The sequence below is a fragment of the Ovis canadensis genome, chromosome 19 (assembly GCF_042477335.2).
Source record: "Ovis canadensis isolate MfBH-ARS-UI-01 breed Bighorn chromosome 19, ARS-UI_OviCan_v2, whole genome shotgun sequence".
NCBI classification, from domain to species: domain Eukaryota; kingdom Metazoa; phylum Chordata; class Mammalia; order Artiodactyla; family Bovidae; genus Ovis; species Ovis canadensis.
In genome coordinates this window covers 21,006,172-21,026,573 of record NC_091263.1, presented here as the reverse complement: position 1 = coordinate 21,026,573, position 20,402 = coordinate 21,006,172, and the positions used below count along the sequence as shown (strand labels likewise).

At 44.6% G+C, this 20,402-nt stretch overlaps 1 protein-coding gene across 6 annotated transcripts in view; it reads left to right on the top strand.

Moving 5' to 3' along the window:
• The window catches only part of OSBPL10 (oxysterol binding protein like 10), a 322,317-nt gene that overhangs the window by 52,098 nt on the left and 249,817 nt on the right, over nt 1-20,402 (top strand). The window contains exon 1 of one of the 6 annotated variants that reach the window (XM_069561312.1): nt 2,397-2,716. The exons of the other annotated variants lie outside the window; for them this stretch is intronic. The gene's annotated coding sequence lies outside the window, so the exon portion shown is untranslated. Of the gene's footprint in view, nt 1-2,396; nt 2,717-20,402 lie in introns of those variants that run through there. 6 annotated transcript variants of the gene reach the window in all.

The window sequence follows — 20,402 nt, the reverse complement described above, 5'->3', positions numbered from 1 at the left end:
CTGGGGGAATTCTATTTTATTTGTCTCGGGTAAATAACAGTGGGATTTCTGGGTCTGCTTATCTTCTAAAGAATATATATGAGTTGAAGGGCAACAGGGAGGCTATGGTGTATGGTCCAACTGAGAGATGAAAGTGTCCAGAAATAAATCCTGGAGGTGGAGCATGGTGAATAAAATCCCTGTACTGAGGAGCTGAATAAACAGGAGGAGGTGATGAACCAGATGGAGACAAGAGATGAGAGGCTCACTGGCTGTGGGAATGAATGGCGGTGTTTTCTCTGAGCCAGTGAAGGAATGCAGGAGGGGCAGAATGTGGGGGGGGGGACAGGTTTCATTGGGGGCCGTTAAGTTTGAGATACTTGGCAGAGGAGGGAGGGCTGAGAGGCCATGGACTCTGTGGAGGGTGGAAGAGCAGTCTGGCCAGCAGGGGAGGAGCAGACAGTGGTCACCGTGGAGACGGTAGCGGAGGCCATGGGATAGAGGAGATGGCTGGGAATGGGAGAAAGACCCACCTGAGACGGGGAGAAGATGCGATAATCTGCCACCCGTGGTGCAGCACTTGGTTTCGGAGTGTATGAAAGAACTGCTTACTATCAATAAGACAAAGATGACAGTCTCACAGAAAATGGATAAATGGTGTGTGTGTACTCTGTGCAGACGTGTGACAGACCCGCTTGGATTTGTGCTCAGGAGCAGAATTACTGCCCTTCTAGAGAGGACGTTCGTTATTATTAACAACCTCCATAGAAAAACAGTTTGTTTGATGCTGTAATAATAATGAACGTCCTCCCTAGAAGGGCGATAATTCTGCTCCTGAGCGCGAATTCCAGTGGGTCTGTCACACGTTTGCACAGAGTACACGCACGCCAGGGTTAACAGCGACACTGTTTCTATGCACACGAATTGCAGGCAGCCCAAGGGCCCACCAGCTACAGAATGAATGAACTCTGTAGAACAGGATGCATGAATCCCACAAACAAATGGCAACTCACTCCAGTGTTCTTGCCTGGAGAATCCCAGGGACGGGGGAGCCTGGTGGGCTGCGGTCTATGGGGTCGCACAGAGTCGGACACGACTGAAGCGACTCAGCAGCAGAGGTAATGTTGGGGGAACGGAAACAAGCTGCAGAAGACATGTGACACATCTTAAACTTGAGTGATGTATCATATATTGCTTAAGGAGTCACGTCCAAACACAGTAATATTGGGGGAAAATGTAAAATTGGAGTTGTGGTTTCCTCCAGGAGTCCCTGCTCTTATCTGGCCAATGATGCTTTGTTTTCTTGATAGATGCTGAGTACTTGAGTGGTCATTGTGTGTCTCTCTGCCTTTTTTGCATTGCTGGGTGATTTTAAAAGGGTGGGAACCCAGGACAGAACCTTGGGGGCACCCACATGTACTCAGTGGAATTTAAAGTGTTCATTTTTTTTTGTTTTTGGCTGTGCCGCATAGCTTGTGGGACCTTAGTTTCCAGACCAGGGATGGAAACCTGGGCCCTCAGCAGTGGAAGTGCAGAATCCTAACCACAGGACCACCAGAGAATTTCCAATTTAAAGTGTTCTGACTCTGACTTACAGTAAGAAATATTTTCTGTTCCACATATACACATGTAGACAAGTTCCAACAAGATGCAGAAACCAATGTTTAATGAAAGGTTTTTATTCTTTCTTAGGGGATATATCCTAGTAGTTTCTATTTTATTTCATTTTCTTAAAAAAAAAAAAACAACTTGGGTTGCAACTCTCTATGCCAGTGGTTCTCAAATGGGAGTGATGCTGGTTTGATGATGTCTGGAGACATATTTGCTCTGTGTGACTGGCATCTGGTGAGTAGATACTTGGGATGCTGCTAAACAGCTTCTAAGGCACAGGGTGACCCCCACAACAAAGCACCATGTGGCTAAAATGTCAGTAACACCAATGAGAAACTCTGAGTTGATTGCTTGAAGGTTGAAGACTTACAGTTTGAAAAGCAGTGATGGAGGCAGGGGAAAAAATGCATCAGCCAGATACAAGGACAAGCAGGAGCATGTGTGGGACTAGGAAGTGGAGACAGGAATAAAGGAGGTCGGTCTGAAATGTGCTGGTGGAGTTTGGCAGCTAAGACCAGGCTGATGTGAGTTTTGCCAGAGGTGCGGGGAGGGAGGCCAGAGTTAGCAGAGGGGAGAGAAGATGGCAGAGACATCTCTAGAAGCTTGGCTGTGAAGGAGAGAATGATAATTAGAGCAGATTGTAGGTTGGAAGCAGGATGGGTCTTGGCACATTCAAGTGGTGTCGGAGGGGAGGATGGTAGAACAGTTTGAGAGCATGAGGGGAGAGTGCCTGCCTGGGAAGTCAGGAGTGGATGGAGTCCCAAGCAGGCTAGGAGGGAGGGAAAAGGGTGCAGAGGAAGAGGAGCATGGGGTGTGGAGCAGGAAACTGAAGGCATTCTTGCTTCATTCCTCTGCGAAGCAGGAGGTGAGGCCGTTGGCTGAGAGCGGAGAGCTAAAAGGCGGAAGTGGTGGGTTCCACGGTTTGCGTAAGGTGGAGGAGGTTTGAAAAGACCGTTTGAAGGGCCTGGGAGAAATACTGAGCAGGTGTTCTGGGCCGCTCTGAGGGCCTCTTGAGAATGAAGACCCATGAACCTGTTACACCATCAGCTTTAGCAAATATGTGGTTTTTTCCTTGGTGTTGACTGACCTGGAGATGGGCACAGAGGAGGTGATGGGATTTGGCTGGGTGAGTGTATATGGAACGGAGCAAAACTGAGATCCTTGGCCAATGAGTGGTCAGTGGAAAATGGAGGAGGAAGGAGATAGAGACAAAGGACTCAAGAGAAGTGGGAAACAGAGGGACCAGCAGATTGGAGCATCAGGTTAAATGGGGGCATTGGTGTAGTCAGCGAGGCTCTGAGAGAGGTTTGAAAAAGGAGTTTATAGAGGATGAAAAGAGGTGGAGTGAGGTGTTTGGAGGTCTGGCTAGAGGTGGAGCAGTTCTGAGTGGTGATGGGAAGGTCCAGGATGGATCTTTGGGAGGAAAGCAGTAATGCAGAGAAGAAGCTTATAGAATGAGGACAAGGAGTCAACTAGGCAGAGTGCTTGGGGACTTCTAAGGCCGCTCAGAATGACAGCTGGACTTGGCGTCTCAAAGAAGATGAGCCAGGAGACAAGGTCTTCAACTGATGGGAGAGAAGGGCTGTTAGGAAGTGTCACCCAAGGGTGGAAGCTCTTTGTTTGGCTTTGCGGAAGAAGAGGGTATGGTGTGGTGCCATCAAAAGTGGCCATTTCCACCAGTATAGGAAGAGAGGAAGAGAGGCTGGGGTAAGAGGTGGTTCCAAGGGGTATGGGAACAGGAATCGAGATGGGAATCAGGATGGCGATATGCGTCTAAGATTGTGGGAAAGGATGGCTGGGGGCAGGAAGGAGCTTCAGCTTGGTGTAGGGCAGAGAGGCATGATGGGAACAAGTAGCCGTGTGGTTCTCTAGCTCCCCTGGTGGTTGGGAGGATCCCGTCTCCTCTCTGGAAGCAATTTGGGAAGTGTTCTGCTGGACTGAAAGTGACGCTCTCCTAATTTCTGACCTGGAGCGAGTTGGCTATGCCTTCTGTTTTGTGAGTGCTGCTGCTGCTAAGTCGCTTCAGTCGTGTCTGACTGTCTGCGACCCCATGGACGGCAGCCCACCAGGCTCCTCTGTCCACGGGATTCTCCAGGCAAGAAGACTGGAGTGGGTGGCCATGTCCTCCCTTTTGTGAGTGATGAGCCTCTAAAGAGGATGGGGAATCCATATAGCTAGGACTTGGCACTCAGAGGTCTTTATGGCATCTGAATGTTTTATGGTCCTTTGACTTTCTAGAGGCCTGTCTACTGGAGATGTGAATATTCCCAACTGCTTTTTTTCTTTCTTTCTGGTTTCTAGAAAACAGGAGCACAGGAAGACCAGCTCAGTTCAGTTGGTTTAAGGGTTCAGTTCCATTCAGTGTCTCTGTAAAGTGGTTTTCTTGCAGGAAGGGGGACCCCCTTCCAGGGCCTGAGAGTGGGCTCTTGTCTAACACTTGGAAATGAATTGTCCAAGGAGACATATGAGCTGACAAAGCAAAAGATTTTATTGGAAAGGTGCCTGGGAGGAGAGTGATAGGGTAAGAGAACCCAGGAGGACCGCTCTGCTACGTGGCTCGCAGTCTCAGGTTTTATTTTGATTGGATTAATTTCCCGGTTGCCTTTGGCCAATCGTTCTGGTCCGTCCTGGTGGCGCATGCATTGCTCAGCCAAGATGGATGGCAGTGAGAAGGATTCTGGGAGGTGGTCAGATACAAGGTGTCTCCTTTTGACCTTTCCGGAACTCTTCTGGTTGGTGGTGGCTTACTAGTTTCTTGTTCCTTACCAGGACCTCCTGTCATGGAGAAGGCAGTGGCACCCCACTCCAGTACTCTCGTCTGGAAAATCCCATGGATGGAGGAGCCTGGTGGGCTGCAGTCCATGGGGTCGCTGGGAGTCGGACACAACTGGGCGACTTCACTTTCACTTTTCACTTTGATGCATTGGAGAAGGAATGGCAACCCACTCCAGTGTTCTTGCCTGGAGAATCCCAGGGACGGGGGAGCCTGGTGGGCTGCCGTCTATGGTGTTGCACAGAGTCAGATACGACTGAAGTGACTTAGCAGCAGCAGCCGCCTGTCATAAAATAACTCATGCAGATGGTTACTGTGGTGCCTGGCCAGGGTGGGCAGTTCCAGGCAGTGCGCTTCTCCTAACAGTGTGAGAGCCATGTCTGGTTCTCTCGGCAGCGAATAAACCTTTCCTGTTACAGCGAATGGAGTTCCGCTGGGGAGTTGCAATGCATTTTCCTTTAATGGCTTAAATGAAGTGTTGCCTTTTTCCATGAAAGTTTTATATATTTGACCTATTTAATTTTTTTCTTTCAGGAAGTAAAAGATGGCATCTTCTTACCTCTCTTCCAGAAAAGAGAAACATTGGATTTTTTGGCAAGGGAATAGTATGGGTTCTGTGGAAAATTGATGGGCTTTGAAAATGAGAAAAATGTAGTCTTTCCCCCCTTTTTTTTTAAAAAAAAATCAAAGTGAATTAAAACAAATGATTATTTTAATGGAACTAGGTATGACTGAGTGGCTTTCTTTCAAAAGCTTTAGTATCAGGATGAAAGATTATGCTTTGAATGCTTCTCCTGTGTTTTTCCTAAAAATATGAACATTTCTTTTTGGAAACAGCACTGGCATCTGTAACAGCATTTAATTAACAGCAGCCTCCGTCAGTTATCAAAGAATGGTGTTACTGAGTCCAACCTCTGTCTGCTCACTGCATGACAGACCAATAATCGGGAGATAGGTGTTGAGGCAAAGAATAGCAACTTTATTTGGAAAGCCGGGCATCCGAGAAGATGGAGGAGTAGAGTCCTAGAGTACATCTTATCAGGGTCTGGATGCCAGTTTCCTTTCTGGAACAGAGGAGGCGGGGCGTAGGTGGTGAGGAAGTAAAGTTAAGTGGCCGTAAGTCTTGCAAAATATCTCCTGGTTGGCCAGCCTCGGGGAGGGGATGTGGGGATGAGTTCATTTCTTCCTTCTGGCAGCCATTCACAGGTGGGCAGGGTCAGAATGTCTCCCTGTGAGCCGAACAAAGGCACTTTAGTTGACATTCTGGCAGAGGGGCAGGGTTCCCCACACAGGCCGTTATGCATGCTCATAGCTACAGACAGCGTCCTTTTAGTGGCTGTAGTAACAAAAACAGCAGAAAGCAAAGGCTGAAGGAAACAGATCCAACATGGAGTCAGGTTTTGCTCTTCCCTGTTACAAAGGTGGCTGAAAAAAATTGAGTAAAAATTGTATAGAAAGACTTCACTGGTGGCTCAGTGGCCAAGAGTCTGCCTCCCAATGCAGGAGGCATGGATTTGACCCCTGATCCAGGACGGTCCCACGTGTTGTGGAGCAACTAAGCCTGCGCACCACAGGTATTGAGCCTGTGCTCTGGAGGCTGGAAGCTGCAGCTGCTGAAGCGTGCATGCCCTCGAGCCTGTGCCCCACAAGAGCAGCCACTGCGGTGAGAAGCCCGGGCACCACCGCTGGAGAGGAGCCCCCACCTGCTGCAACTAGAGAGGAGCTGATGCAGCAGCAAAGGCCCAGGACAGCCAGAAATAAAGAAATATACATTAAAAAATTATAAAATAATATACAGGAAGAGCTTACTCAGTGCGAAACCTCAAATTGATTTGTTAGTGTAAGAAAATGGCAGAAGAAAGAAAAGTAATTAAAGCATGAGAAACGGAACCAAAGGAGAAGTGAGATCTTGGAGAAACTCCAGAGTGGGCTTTTAAAGGCCAGGTTGAAATGTTCAGATGGGGGAAATTACAGAATTTTAAAAAAAGTTCTGGAGTTGAGAAGGGATGGTAGAAAGGAGATGCCTTTGAAGGCATAAAGGGGAAAGAGATGTTTTTTTCCACTGGAATTGTGACTTCACATAAAAAATGAAAACATGTCAGCTCCTGATTGTAGAATTCTGTCACTTCATTTTTTATTTCCAGAATGCTTTAATGCAGCATATTTTCTCTACCTTAAGTATGAAAACAGACTCCTTCTTACAAGTAGTTTTTCTTCTTTTTGTTTCCAAAGCAGTGTGTTCCAAGATCTGTTGTGCCGAATGGTGTTTCAACAGGCTGTTCAAAGGAAATAAGGAACCTTGTGTTCAAATAAGTTTGAGAAGTGTTGTGTTAAAGCAAGTTAAACAGGTTTATTTACAGCACATTTTTCAGCGACTTTCATATCAGACATGCATCTTTGAATTTCTAAGATTGGGTGGATCTTTTAAATTTCTAAATAACCATTCCATCTCTTGTTTCTTTCTGGTATTCTGGTTTTGCTGTAGGTAGCAATGTACCTAGTTAGAAATTTTCACCTCCCTGGACTCCTTTGACATTAGAGGTGACCCAGTGCTGGCCAAAATAAGATGTCAGTCAAGTGTCTGCAGGGCGTGTCTTCCAAGGAAAGCCATTGCTTTCTCGATAATCAAGGTACAAGGACACTGACACACGCCTGTGCCATGGTCTGTTCTAAGCTTTCCTGCTGGAATGAGCTCTAGCCAACTTGCACCAGGAGAACAAAAGCCACGTGCTAGGCGTGGCCTATCAGGAAGCTGGAAGCAGTTCTTGATGGCTTCCTGAAGCTGCCCCATGGGCCTTAGACATTCCATCTTGGGCGAATTGTTCTGGTCGAAAAATAAAGGCCTATTTGTTAAACCATTGAAGCTGAGTTTTTATGACCTATTGTTGTTCAGTTGCTAAGTTGTGTCCAAGTCTTCGTGACCCCATGGACTGCAGCAAGCCAGGCTTCCCTGTCCTTCACTATCTCCCGAAATTCGCTCAGTCTCATGTCCATCGAGTCGGTGATGCCACCCAACCATCTCGCCCTCTGTCTCCCCCTTCTCCTCCTGCCCTCAGTCTTTCCCAGCATCAGGGTCTTTTCCAGTGAGTCGGCTCTTTGCATCAAGTGGCAAAAGGATTGGAGCTTCAGCTTCAGCATCAGTCCTTCCAGCGGATATCCAGGGTTGAGTTCCTTCAGGATTGACTGATTTGATCTCTTTGCTCTCTGAGAGACTCACAAGATGTAGCTGAATGCAATCCTAATTCATATGAGGGTAATGTAGGAAGCAGTCTTTGAACTTGTTTAGACTGTGGGGACTTCTTTTGTTTTTGAAACTGTATGGAAGACCCTTTGGGAAATGCTGCCTTCAAGAAGAGAGGAGGGAGGGGTAAATTAGAAGTTTGGGATTGAGATGTACACACTACTGTGTATAAGACAGAAAAACAGCAAAGATCTACTGTATGGGACAGGGAATTATATCCAGTATCTTATAATAACCTATAATGGAAAAGAATCTGGAAAAGAATAGATTTACGTATATGTATCACTTTGTTATATACCTCAAGCTAACACAACATTGTAAATCAACTATACATATTTTAATTAAAAAAAAAAGGAACAAAAGAATATGGATACAAAGGTAGTCATAGATATTTAGCCCTTTTTCTACAAGTATGAATTTTCTGATGTTTTTTTGTGGAATATATATTTTGAATTTTGTTTTTCTTATCTCTGATCAGATGGTACCAGAATTCCATAAACACAGACCTGATAATGGATTGACTTTTGAACAGTAGTTTTTATATTTCTATCTTCTCCTGTCAACATCTTTTGGTACCTTCAAGTTAAACTTCCAGTCTTGATGGAGTTATGTGGGCGTGAACTGTGTATTCTGGGCGTTGTTGTGCAAGTCGGAGGTAGATGCCAGGGCGTGTGTCATCTGAGTCAAGAGCAGAGTATTGGGGCGTGGGGAGGGGTGGTTCACACAATAATTATTGGCTGGCAGCATGCAGATAAACTTTTAAAAGTCACCTTGATATATGAGTCATTCCTGAAACTCTCAATTAGTGGTTTTTCCGCACCCTCCTCCCAGCCCCAGGCAGGTTAAGATAGATGCCAAATGAACAGGATGCTTTGGTTATGTGTTGCCTGTTTTTTTTTTTTTTTTAAATCAGTACCTCTGAATCAAAGTTTTGTAAGGACGTGAGTGCTCATTTTTCTGTAGGGTTTTCAATAACATCTGCAAGTCTGTTATTTTTCTTAAAGATTTTGTGCTTTAGGGTAGAGGTGATGTTATAAATGTAACTAACGTGATCTCATCCCTCGGGGGTTTCATGACCTTATTTTACTGGTTGTGGCTCATGTTTAATTTATTCTCTCTCTCTGTTCTTCATGTTGATTATGAAGCATAGCCCTTTGGGGCTTTTAAAACTTTTCACCCCTCACCTGTGTGGCTTCCTCCCAGTTCTTGAACAAGGGTTAGGGGTTGTGGTGAATGAGAGGAACTCCGAGGCATGAACATACAAAGATATGAGAATTCACAGGTGCAAATCTCTGCTTTCGTACAGCAAGTCCCCTACATACAAACCTTCAAGTTGCAAACTTTCAAAGGTGCAAAGGTCAGGTGTGAGTGAAACTGCAGCTTGCCCTCCATCTCCCGTTGCTGACGACCCTTCAGCTCTACCATCTCCCACCTCCTCTCCCTTCTCCGGTCAGTAGCTCTTCTTGCCTGTTCACTTGGTGCCAGCCCCGGTAGGCAAGCTGCTCTACTGTCCTACTGTACTGTAGGTATTGTACTCTAAGATTTAAAATGTTTTCTTTATTTTTTTGTATTTGTGTTTGTTTTTATGTAATATTTGTGGGAAAAGTATTATAAACCTATTGCAGTACAGTGCTATAAAGCTGATTGTCTTAATTGGATACTTACGCTAACTTTGTTGGTGCCTGTGTGCTCAGGCATGTCCAACTCTTTGTGACCCCATAGGCTGTGGCCCACCAGGCTCCTCTATGGAAAAATACTGGAGTGGGTTGCTATTTCCTACTCCAAGGGAAGCTTCCCGACCCAAGGATCGAATCCACGTCTCCTTATCTCCTGCATTGGTAGCTGGATTCTTTACTGCTGTACCACCTGGGAAGCCCTCGACTTTCTTGAATTTATGAATAAATTGGACTTTCAGAAGCATTCTGGAAAGAAACTTGTTTGTATGTTAGGGACTTCCTACAGTAAGTGGAAGGAATTCCTCCATCATCCATTCACTCAGACTCTTATCCAGATAAGGTGTTTCTGGTTAATTGCTTCATACAAAATTTCCAGAAGAGCTGAATTAGAAGAGGCTGGAGATGAAGGGGCAGGCAGGTATACCGACTGCTGCAGGAATGATGGTTACAGCTTAGGGGGTGGCCCTGGAATGATCACAGGAGAAAATCAGCCAGCAGGGGCCGTTTCGTGAAGTGCTGTCCTTCTGTCCCTTCTAAACAGGCTGAGAGAGTTGTATTAGTACAATCGTAAAGTAGTTAAGGTGACCCTGGGCAACCAGGAGAAGCAAATTTGATACAGTTTGTTCAGTTTATGAAGGCAGAAAGGTATGTAGGGTGTTTTAGACTTAGTTATTGGGAAATTTTACCAAACAAGGATTCAATTTTTATTTGTTTGGCTGCAACGGGTCTTAGTTGCAGCACGCAGAATCTTTGGTTGTAGCATGTGGGATCTAGTTCCCTGCCCAGAGATCGAACCCAGGCCCCCTGCGCTGGGAGCACAGTCTTAGCCACTGGACCGCCAGGGAAGGCCTCAAGCAGGGATTGGAGAGTGCAGATTCCTGTGAATAAGGAAGCATAAAAGATTTGTTTTAAGGGAAGCAGTTAAGTAGTTGGTAGCCAAGTTTTTCTTTAGGAATTAAAAAGATTCCGTGGTTGAAAATATCTTCTAAATATTCTAGAGTTTCTCTTACATATAAATGGCCTTGGTTCTGATGATAGTTGAAGAAGTTTTAGGTTCAGCTTTTGTAAAGAATACAGTTTTAATCTACTTTATTATTATTTTCATTCTTAAAAAAATTTTTTTTTTATTGGAGTGCTGGTGCTGCTGCTAAGTCGCTTCAGTCATGTCCAACTCTGTGCGACCCCATGGACTGCAGCCCACCAGGCTCCTCCGTCCATGGGATTCTTCAGGCAAGAGTACTAGAGTGTTTTTATTGGAGTAAGTTGTGTTAGTTACAATGTTGTGTTACAATGTTGTGTTAGTTTCAGGTGTACCACAAAATGAATCATTTGTGGCTCAGCTGGTAAAGAACCTGCCTGCAGTGTGAGAGACTTGGGTTCGATCCCTGCATTGGAAAGATCCCCTGGAGAAGGGAAAGGCTACCCACTCCAGTATTCTGGCCTGGAGAATTCCATGGAGTCCATGGGGTCGCAAAGAGTGGCCACGACTAAATGACTTTCACTTTCACACGTATTTATATATCCACTTTTTTAAAGATTCTTTAGTTCCCCCTCCTCCAACCCTGAGGCATTTTATTTTTATGTATTACATCCCTGGAAAAAGAATCCAAGGATTTTCCCTCCCCTGTGTTTTTGTCTTGCTTCTTCAGGGTCCGTGATGCCAGCTGAGGTTTTCAGTACAGTAAAACCAAACTGACGGAATGGGCGCAGATTGTTCCGCCATTTTCCTTGATCCTTGGATTGTACATCAAACCTGGGGCTGCTCACTCCACACTTGCTTAGCTTGCCTGTGAGGTTCACAGCAGTTATCCCAGCCCATGATCATCGATGATTTCAAATTCACCAGTGTAACCATGCTTCATCATCACAGTTAGAAAGCTGGTGATGGCTTTGGAGCACGGCCTAATAAGTACCTGGTATTTGTCTCTCTTTTCAGTGTTGTTGATATTCTTGAAATATCAACAATGGACATTCATGTGCACCATTCTGGCAGCACCGAAAGATGACAGAAAGAGATTCTTTAATTTTAATCTGCTATAGATATCCAATGTCAGTGACTCAGGAATGGTCCAGAATTTATGGCTTTTATTTCATCCGTGGTTTTGTATATGGTTGAGGTTGTCCCTTCTTTCTCCTGCTGCCCACTTTGGTACTGTTCATACGTTGGATTAATAACTTCTGCTTGAGAGTCGCATTCAGAGTGCTCTGTGTAACACTGTATCCACACTGCTCTTCAAGCCAATTCATGAATCTTTACAGTATGCCTGTGTATTTTTCCTTGTCTTACATTACCCTGACTCCTTGGGTGTGTTGGCTTTCTGAATATGTTTATGGAAAATGGGCTGAAAATTTTCATGACCTCTTACTTCTGTCATTCAGAATTTGTAGTAACTTTATGAGGAAGTGAGCTGAAATTTTAAATTTATTCCAGAGTTTCTCAACCTTAGCATGATTGGCATTTGGGGCTGGGTAAGTCTTTGTTGTGGGGGGTGTGATGTGTGTGTTGTAGGATGTTGAGGAGCATCTCTCCACACACTAGATGCCAGCAGTCTCTGCCCTAGTTATGACAACCAAAATGTTTCCAGACATTGCAGATATCCCCCGAGAAGCCAAAGTATCTGAGCTGAGAACCACTGGTTTATGATAGACAAAGAATGGCTTTTTGTTATTTTAAGAAAATGAACAAGCAATTGGAGACTGCTAACTGTAAGACAATTCCAGCATCAAGCGAAGTGTACAGAGGAAACATTCTTCAAAGAAAACATAGGGGAAAAACGAAATATAATACTATGTGATAAAGGCTATCATAGATATAAAGATGAGGGAGTGGTTACCTCTGCAAGAAGGAGGTCAGCAGAAGCACAGAAATGGCAGAGAGGAATGAGGTGGCGATGGTTTTCACAGCAGAGAAGTCCCTCACGAATGAAGGGTAAATGACCCTATTGCAGCCTGCCTTACTGTGCTGCTTGTCCCAGCACAGGTGTTAGTAGTATTCCTCTTACTCTCAGAAACGCTCTGTTTTGAACAACACACGGTTGCTCTGATAAGAGCTTAGAGACTTGAACACTCATGGACAAATGATGTATTTGAGGTGTAATTCATTCTCTGATTTGTCAGAGTATAGTTTGGGGGTGGAAGGAGATGTAAAGAATGGCTGGAGATGAAGTTGGGACAAGAGGCAGAGGGCCCTGGGAGATCTTGGATGCCGTATTATGGAGATTGGACTTGCTCCATACATTCTAGGAACCATGTCGAAGCTTCCACATGAGGCCGAGTGTTAGGAAGACAGCCGCAGGGGAGATAAGCTTTCTGAGCCCTTGAGAAATTTCAGTGTGATCCAAATGGGCTGTGCATCTTCCAAACACTTCCCCTTAGAGAAAATAGTTACCCCGAGAAGTGATTCTTGGCCACATTTTACTTGGTTGCATCCAGGTTCTGTTCCTGAGTCCAAGCTCATACTGCTCACTGCACAATAGGTCAGTAAATTGAGAGACAGGGTGTTAGGGCAAGGAATAGCGACTTTATGCAGAAAGTCAGCAGCCTGAGAAGGTGGTAGACTCATGTCCCAAAGAACCATCTTCCCCGAATTAGAATTCAGACTGAAAGGAGAGAGTGTGGCAGGTAGTTGCAACTTCTTGGTGCAGGAATCCTGCTACCCAGGTAGGTCTGGTCACAGTGTTCCTATAAACCACCACCAAGACAAATGTTATTCTCTATTCTGTAACTTTTTATCTCTGTATGAATGGAAGAGTGTTAATACCTTTAAAGGTCAAGTCGGAGGCAGAGCCTTGAAAAGGGGTTGGCCTGTGTATTTCAGGCTGTAGGCAACATTCTTTTGCAAAAGGTGCAGACAAGGCACACAGAACAGAGCGCAAGGGTTAGAGCTAATGGAATAGGTCCCATATGGAGTCAGATTTGTTACCTGTTACAGGACTGTTTACACTTACGTGACTTTCAACCGAGTTTCTTTAAGAAATAAGGAGGCTTACAGCGGATTCATGTAGATTTTTCTTCCTGACTTATGAACGAAAAAGTTTCATTCTGTTACTGAAATTTGAATGAATGGCAACTGTTTGAGAGAAAGAGGGAATGAGAATGAGTTATCTAATTCAGTAGTTGGCAGAGTACGCCCTGTGTGTCAAATCTAGCCTGCTGCTTGTTGTCAGTAAAGTTGTATTGGAACAGAGCCATGGTCTTTCATCCATTATTGTCTACGGCTGTTGAGTGCTACAGAGGCAGTGAGGAGTTGTCCCAGATGCCCAAAGCCTGCAGTGCCTAAAATTACCATCTGGCCCTTAAGAGAAAAAGTTTGATCCAACTGAATAAGATAACTGTTCTTGTGAAATCACCAAATCACTCAAGTATTTTTCACATCTTCACTCTGGCGAAGATACTTTCCAAATAGACTAAATTAGGCTGCTTCTGGTACTTGTGTTTGTTCCAAGTGAGGCTTGAGTTTGCAGTCCTACAGTAGAAATGGTATTATCCAGGATTTTACCTGAGAGCGCCATAATGCTCTAGAGCTTGGCGTTGCTGTCTTCCAGGAACTTTCGAATGCACTCACGCTGCCTGCTCCCGAGCCCGTGCTGATGGACCGCGTGCATGCCGGGGCTGTGCGCGTACCAGGGCTCACTCCATCCTGGAGGTCTCTAACACTGCTGCCCCGTCGGCTTTGGAGCGTGTCTGGCAGCGTTTCTTTTTAAACTCCAGAGTTAAAGCCATGAAGGACCAATATATTTCACACTTCCAAGTTGTTTTTTTTTTTTTTTAAAGAAAAGTGTTATTTTACAGGAATTTGTGTGATAGAGAATATTTTTGGCTTTTAAAAATACAAAAGAAAAAAAAGATAGTATTTGGTGGCCTCATGCCTTTCCTCCTCACAATCTTCCCGTCTCCCCTCATTTTAATGACGATGTTTATTTGTTTACTGCCTTTCAAAGTGACACTTGTACTCTGATTCCTAACAGGTTACACAGCGGTGTCGGGTAGAAAGAGGACTTCTGAAGAGACAGCCAGGGACAGCTAGCTATTCACCAGAGACAGTGTTAATTAAGCAAAACTGGTGGCCTCCTGTCCCCTTTCCAGACTGGATAGCTTAGTTTATTTGTGGGATTTGGCTGCTTGCCTTCAAGGATTCTCCAATAAAAGGAGAGTGATTACCCAGGGAAAGCAGTTCAGATAAATGCAGAATTCTTGTTCAGTCCTTTGTGGTCTTTGCCCCTTGTTCTTTCTCTGTGAAGTGTTCACATGAGGGTTTCCTTCATCTCACACTTGCTCCTTTAAAGTTCCAAGTGATTTTGATCCCCTGTGAACCCCTCACATTAACTGCTTGAGATTTTTCTGGAAATTCCTGGTGTCACTAAAAATAGCTTCTGTTTTGTGCTCGGAAAAGTTCTTGCTGCTGATGGCTGGTAGCTGTATCTTCAAGTTAAGGAGTTTTGGCCAGATATGGGTGCATTTGTAAGACGAAGAATTGCACCTGAAAGGAATTCCCTGGCAGTCCAGTAGTTAGGACTCAGTGCTGTCACTGCCGTGGACACGGGTTCGATCCTTGGTGGGGGATCCATGACCCCATGGACTGTAGCTCGCCAGGCTCCTCTGTCTGTGGGATTTTCCAGGCAAGAATACTGGAGTGGGCTGCCATTTCCTACTCCAGATGGCAAGGCCAAAAATTAAACAAAACAAAACAAAAAACCCTCAGTCGCACACAAAAGAGCATTCCACCCCAGCAAGACGGAGCTAGCTACACGTGAAGCCAGCTGGACTGGGGCCTAGGTCACTGTGACACTCCGGACACTGACGGCCCAGGCCCTTGTCTGCCTTCTTCTCTTTCCTCCCACTTTTAAACAATTAATAGAATTTTTACAGAGCACTTTTGGGTTGACAGAAATGCAGCTGGCACAGAGAGTTCCTGTATACTCCCCACGCCACCCCCACAATTTCTCTATAATGAGCATCTTATTTAATGTGGTACATTTGTTACAAGTAGTGAACTAGTATCGATACCCTATTAATATGTTTAGTTTTTGGCTCTGCCATGTAGCGTGTGGCATCTTAGTTCCCCGACCAAGGGCTGAACCCTTGTTCCCTGCAGTAGATGCGTGGAGTCCTAACCTCTGGCACCAGGAAAGTCCTGTTGATACCCCATAATTAACTAAAGTATATAGTTTGTTCAGATTTCTTTATTTTTTTTTAGCTTCCTGTCCTTTTTCTGCTCCAGAATCCCATTCTAGAGACCACATTTCATTTACTAGTCTTGTCTTGACTGTGACAATTTTGTCAACTTTGTTTTTGATGACTTTGACAAGTTTGAAGAGTGCCGTGAGATATATTGTATGATGCCCCATGCTGGAATTTGTTTGATGTTTTCCTCATGGTTAGACTGGGGAGGTGGGTTTTGAGAGGAAGAGCACAGAGATGAAGAGCCATTTTCATCCCATCACATCGAGGGGGCACGTGTATGAACGTGGTTTGTGGCTGTTGCTGTTAACTTTGATTGCCAGGCTAGGAAGTAGTGACTGTCAGTTTTCTCTGCTGTGACGCTTCTCTTTTTTCCACCCTTCTCATCCTGTGCTCTTTAGAAGGAAGTCACTATGTGCAGCCTACACTTAAGTAGAGAGTTATGTTCTACTTCCTGGAGGGAAGTGTATCTACATAATTTATTTAAAATTCTTTTGCATGGGTGATTTATCTGATCTCCATTTAATCATTTATTCATAGCAGTGTGGAATCCTGGGTTTTTACTTTTAGCTTTGGGTTATGGTCCAGGATTACTTTATTTTGCTGCTAAAATGGTTCCAATGTTGACTTCTTTCAGTTGGCTTCTTTGTCGTCTTAAAGCGCCCCCATCCTGTGGACTTTTTTGTTTGTTTTGGAGAGCTTCCTTACTTTCTGGCACTAGGAGACCCTCCAGGCTCCTCTTGTGTATTTCCTGCTCCCGTCCTAGAATCAGCCGTTTCTCCAAGGAGTCTGGGTTTCTTTTACTGGAGAATGGCGTTAGAAACCAAGATCCAGGTGCTAGGTGTGCTTGTTGCTAATGGGGTGTCATTTCTTTTAGGACTTTTCAGCTGACAGAAGAAAAAATTATTTGTGTGTGCTAAGCTGTATGTGTGTGTGTGTGTGTGTAACCATCTGTATCTGTACATGAGTTTGACCCTAGTTTAACATTACTGATATCTCCAACTCTAATACATCACCATATGGATCACTCTAGACTCATCCTCTTGTTTATCTGTAAATCCTCAGTTTAACAGTGAGAAACTTGGATTTAACCTTCTGACATTTGTTTACTTAACTGTTCAATTCCATTGTACATATACAGCAGTATCAGAATTGTTAATGGATAGCTCTATGGGAAACAACTTTATCAAGCAGAATACAGTGCTCAGGTGTAGTTTCCTTTGTCTTAAGTCTTACAGACTTCACTCATTTCCAAAGTTACTTAGGTGAGCACCTCTTCCCACTCCCTTCAGTGAGGCCGTTTATACATTTGTAGTATAGTTAGATTCTCTTCTCACGATCTGGCTTCTTTCCTAAAATCCCCTGACATCCTGAATGATTTTCTTTCTTAATTTGCATACACCAAGCTACGTTGTTTGTATTGCATGTTCCTTGGGTTTTGACAAATGCATGTTATATCCACCATTATGGTGTCATACAGAATGCTTTCACCACCTGAAATGCCCTGTGCTCCATCTATTGGTTTCTCCCTCTTTCCTCCCAAACTATTGGCAACCACTAATCTGTTTGCTTTCTCCATAGTTCTACATTTTGTTCCTTCTGTTATAAAAACTCTTTGCCTGGGCATTCCCTGGTGGTCCTGTGGTTAGAACTCTGCGCTTTCACTGCCAAGGACTGGGTTCAGTTCCTAGTCGGAGAACTAAGGCCCCATAAGCCACATGGCATGACCAAAAAACCTAAACAAATGAACAAAACAGAAAACCTCTTACATTTGCATCTCTGAAGTGAATTTCCGCTGAGGATGAGCTTATGGTCATCATCCTGCTGCTCTGGGAGGTACAGGAATGTGGACTTCTCTTTGGAATAAAGCAGTGGATAATTAGGATAATGTGTTGGGGGATAGAAGGATAAATTGGGAATGTGGGATCAACAGATCACACTACTGTATATAAAATGGAGTGAAAACACAAGGACCGACTATATAACATGCTGCTGCCGCCACTAAGTCACTTCAGTCGTGTCCGACTCTGTGTGACCCCACAGACGGCAGCCCACCAGGCTCCTCTGTCCCTGGGATTCTCCAGCCAAAAAGACTGGAGTGGGTTGCCATTTCCTTCTCCAATGCATGCATGCATGCCAAGCCGCTTCAGTCGTGTCCTGTGGACAGCAGCCCACCAGGCTCCTCTGTCCACAGAATTCTCTAGGCAAGAAGACTGGAGTGGGTTGCCATTTCCTTCTCTTGACTATATAACATAGGGCGCTGTATTCAATACCTTGTAATAAGATAAAATGGAAGAGCTGAGAAAGAATACATATATGTGTATATATAGATATACACACATATATAACTGAACCACCTTGCTGTACACCTGAAATATTGTAAATCAACTGTATTTTAATTTAGAAAAAAGAAGCCGCCACCACCACCACCACCAACCAAAAAAGCATGTTCAATGAGACTTTCTGTGTGGCCTGGTCTGGGGGGCAGTCCTGCCTTGCCTGTATCTCCAGCCTTGTTTTCCAGCCCAGGATAGGAATCCCCACTGGAGACACATTCTGGAAGCCATTCCTCCTGCTTTGAGGACTGCCTCCCACGGACCCTTGTTTATTCCCCTCTCTTGGAAATTTTAAGTTGGAGAGACAAGCGACCAAGGTGGCTTCTTGGTGGAATTCCACAAGGTGCCACCTTGGGAGCTGTAACAGTTATGTCTATCTCTGGAGAAGCAGAGATGAGAATCAGAGAGAGACTGTGTCCTTTCTGTTGGCTGGATTTCCGGTTCTTTGCTGCTGGGGCCTTCTGAGGCCTGCCTGCCTCCCTCGTCTTCTGTGAGTTGTCTTGAACCCATTAGTCGGTCACCCCTGGTTTCGCTCAAGAAAGTTCAGATTGGTGTCTGCCATTTGCAGTGAAGGAGCGCTGATGGAGCCGTCTGTGTTTCAGTTTGGTCTTCTCCTCTGCCAGGTGCTATGCTGAGTGTGTTTGGTGTGTCAGATTTACGTGGATAGTAAAGTGTTATTTATTAGTCTGTGGAAGAGTCAGAGGGCCAGCAGTTGAGTCAGCCCTGGGGGAGCAGCACCTGCGCAGCAGAGAGGGGGGTCTGTCAGGGGGGCAGGCCAGGGTGTTCCACACGGAAGGTGCAGTGGGAGCGGAGGTCCAGACTCAGGGAGTGGAGTGATCTCAGCAGTGTGGGGCATTTGGCCTCCATTGGCACTGGCGAGGGCTGACAGGCAGGTGGGAGCAGGGCTCCGAGAGTCTCACGCTGTGGACTTTGCCCTGGAGACCCGGAGTCAGGAGCAGGCTCCTGGGGTGGAGGCCGTCTCTCTGTTTTGTCTTGCTCGTGCAGATAGTTTTAGACGTCCAGTTGCCATGATTTAAAACTCAAATGCTTTCATTCAAAAATCTGGGTATATAAAGCGTAATTATTCAACACTTTCTGAAGAATTAGGTGATCTTGCAGTAGCGGGGCTGCCTCCCCACTGGCCTTACAGAACAGAGTGTGTGCGCCCCTGTTGCCGTGTCTTAACTGATCTGCTCTATCCGCTGACTCATCTCCATCCTTGCAGGTTCGGCCACCCAACCGGAGGCCTTGAGACCAGGATGGCTGGCTTGCTCCCTGTTGTTTTCTGTTCAGTTGGCAGGGCTGCCAATAATGACCACCTTACCATCTTCATTAACCTTTTTCCTTTCTGAGGTTATTTTTAATTCCAAACATTAAAAAAATTTATTTGGCTGTGCCAGGTTTGGTTGCATGGGATCTTGCCTCTCAGTTGCAGCATGCGGGATCTAATTCCCTGACCAGGGACTGAACCTAGGTCCCCTGCATTGGGAGCGTGGAGTCTTAGCTGGACCACCAGGGAAGTCCTGACAAGGATTTTAGATCAAGAACATCTCCAGCATATGCTCTTAAGAGGGCTCATTTCATTTTCCAGGAGACTTGTCTTGGTGTCTTTTTACATTGTCATTATTAGTATTTTTAAAAAACCCAGAAAGAAGGTTTAAAATCATACCGTAATGGCTAAGTGAACTGGCAGTGTGTTTTTAGTAACAGAGGGTGTCTTTTATGCTTGGAAAGGAACATTGACAGTCAGTTGGAATTTATATATCTTTTTCAATGATTATTCAGTTTATTAAAATTGTAAAATTTTAAATCTAATAAACCCAAGATCAACGTGTGAAGATCATTTTATTTATTAACTAGTACATTTTTATGTTAAAAATTGTTTCAGTTCTTTATCACCACTCACTTAACTTCTAAATGTAACATTAAATTCCTTAGGACTTTTAGCTCCGTACAGACTTAATTGGAATCCTTTAATACTTTAAACTGTAATCACACATGTAAAGAATCTGCTTCTTAGACTCACAGACAAATAGACTGGTGGGTGCCAAGGGGGAGCGAAGGTGAGAGAGGGGTGGATTGAGAGTTTGAGATTACCAGATGCAAGCTAGTCTACAGAGAATGGGTGAAAAACAAGGTCCTACTGTATGGCACAGGGAACTATATTCAGCGTCCTGTGATAAATCATAATGGAAAAGAATATGAAAAAGAATTTAAAAAGCATTAAGCTGAAGAGTTAAAGATACAAACGGAGAGATAACTGGCCATTTTCAGGGAAGGGCCAGCTCGATGAATCAACACAGTTGGATTCTTCAGCATGAATATGAAAACCCACTGATTTTGGTTTGGTTAATTGAAAAGAGGAAGGGAGATTAACAGGTGCCTGAGAAGTAATTAATCACAGATTTGTAGAGCTTTTATGTTGCAGGGAAAAGTGATTGTGAAAATGTCCACTTCAGTCTTTTAAGAGTATTGAGTGGAACAAACATTTGCATTTTTATTGCACGGATTAACATAATCTGTGGTGAGTGGTGGATTCTGGGAAATGATCATTTCGGGGGATGGTGGTAAAAAATTGACTTTGAGTCAGTTTAGAGGGAGGTTGG